At 47.2% G+C, this 2,041-nt stretch overlaps 1 pseudogene; it reads right to left on the bottom strand.

The window, feature by feature from the left end:
- Positions 1-1,075: 1,075 nt before the first annotated feature.
- On the bottom strand, positions 1,076-1,783 carry LOC144326254 (E3 ubiquitin-protein ligase RNF4 pseudogene; annotated as a pseudogene).
- Between the last annotated feature and the right edge of the window lie 258 nt (positions 1,784-2,041).

Below are 2,041 nucleotides of genomic sequence, written 5' to 3'. Positions count from 1 at the left end.
GAAGGTAAACGGCGTTTCTGTGTGCTGCTCTGGTGCCGGTTCGCCGGAGCAGCTTCGTCATGCTGGCCACGTGACCCGGAAGTGTCTGCGGACAGCGCTGGCTCCCGGCCTCTAGAGTGAGATGAGCGCACAACCCTAGAGTCTGTGCGGGCAGGGGTACCTTTACCTTTACCTTAAGGTGCTACTGGAAGGCATTTTTTATACATTTAAGAGAAAGTCTTTCATTTAAGAGTTATCAACATAAAAGGTTTTAAAGCAATTAGACCTATTAGTACAGCAGCATCCCAAAGTTCAACAGGTCAAGCCATTCATAGTTCCACTATGACTACGTGACAGGGCTGAGAAAGGGAGTCACCGCAACTCAAGTTGACTTCATCATGCGAGGTTCAAGTCTTACATGCTTGCTGCTTGAAACATGGCCCTATGGGTGCAGCTTCCCCACAGCAAAGCGTTTATGAGAAGCAGAGAATTACTTTATCCTCTTCCAACCATTTGAGGAGTGTTTCACATAAATGGCTTAGCTCATCTCCATTGGATTCTGCCCCACGTGGCAACCTTGGTACGGACTCCACTATGAATTGCTCCTTAAGCATATGCCTGGACAGGGAAAGCTGCTCAGATCTAGCATGATGGCTGTATTCTCTTCAAGAGAAGACTCGGACTATCAGGAGTTCTTTGTAATAAACCATTTATGCATGCAGCGTTAGAAATGAGCCACAGTGTTGTATAAACCTTGGTCTTTATTAGGGCTACATCAACAGAAAGAGGGGTTTGCCACTAGAAAACAAGTAGATGTGGAACAGACTTCCACCGGCACAAAGCAATGTGGCAGCAGCAGACATATCCTCCAAGCTGTTCTTCAAACGTCTACAGACCTCAAAAAATGTGAGCTGCAAAAACCTTAACGCAAAACGAAGCTGAAACAGTACAACTGGACTATAAGGAGGCCAACTGGGAAAAAGTGAAATTGCTAACTGTCATATTGAAGTCATATATACTGTACTTGGTGTGTTCTTTGGAGTTCACTCATGTTTATGAAGGCCACATTAGACTGTGTTCAGGAACACCCATGTCTTCACATATAAATTGGATGATACTCCTTTGGAGTGAGTTTCCTCCTACAAATTGGGCAAAAGTTAGCATGCCTAAGAAAATTGCTGAGGCACTGACTACAGAAGATGTGGCCACATGTTGTTGACACTATAAGCCGTCCGCTTTGCACAATCTCTGCAAAGCTGTCTATGCAAATTCCACAACTCAAAGTGCCTGAGGATCTTGCAAATTCCCTCCTTCCCACTTCTCTGGGGAGCTTTCTAGTGGCAAGAGCACCACTCTGTGTGTGTCTGCTATCACCACCACCACCACCACCACCACTAAATATGAGGCTGTCAGACAATGGTTGAGGTCTGAACTCTCTATCGGGCTGCTGCCCACTCTCTCCAACAAGCACAAGAGAAGCGTCTTGCGTAAGATCAACAACTAGAGGTTCTGAAGTTTCGCAAGTGAGGTCAACTACTTCCACATCCATACTTCTATCATTAAGGCTGTGTGGCAGGGAGGCGGAGGCGGAGGAGGAGGGGATACAGGGTTCAGAAGCAGTTCCCACCATCATCTTGTCCAGAGTATGAGGAGGTCTTGCGGAGGTGTTGCGACTGCCCCTCTTGCTGTTGCTGTGCTGGGTTGCATTACATTCTGTACTTGTTGAACTCATGATGCACAGGGATGGGAGAGGCACAGGCTGCAGAGTACTTGCTTCCCCCCTTATCTCCGTGTGCTGCTCCCTGCTTAGTCGCCAAGCAATTCTGTAATGTGATAAGGATGATCATGAATGCTCTCTCTAAAGCAACTTGATGCAACTGGTGACGCTTTGGAGCACCGTAACTTTCTTAGAGTTGTCTCTTTTATAGCAGGTACTCCAAAGCTGGAGCAAGTTCAACATCTTGAGGAGTTAGGGCAGGCTTCCTCAACCTCGGCCCTCCAGATGTTTTTGGCCTACAACTCCCATGATCCCTAGCCAGCAGGACCAGTGGTCAGGGAGGAT

This window comes from Podarcis muralis, chromosome W (genome assembly GCF_964188315.1).
Source record: "Podarcis muralis chromosome W, rPodMur119.hap1.1, whole genome shotgun sequence".
NCBI lineage: Eukaryota > Metazoa > Chordata > Lepidosauria > Squamata > Lacertidae > Podarcis > Podarcis muralis.
Note: the sequence above shows the minus strand (reverse complement) of the source record. Positions and strands in the feature narration are given on the sequence as shown.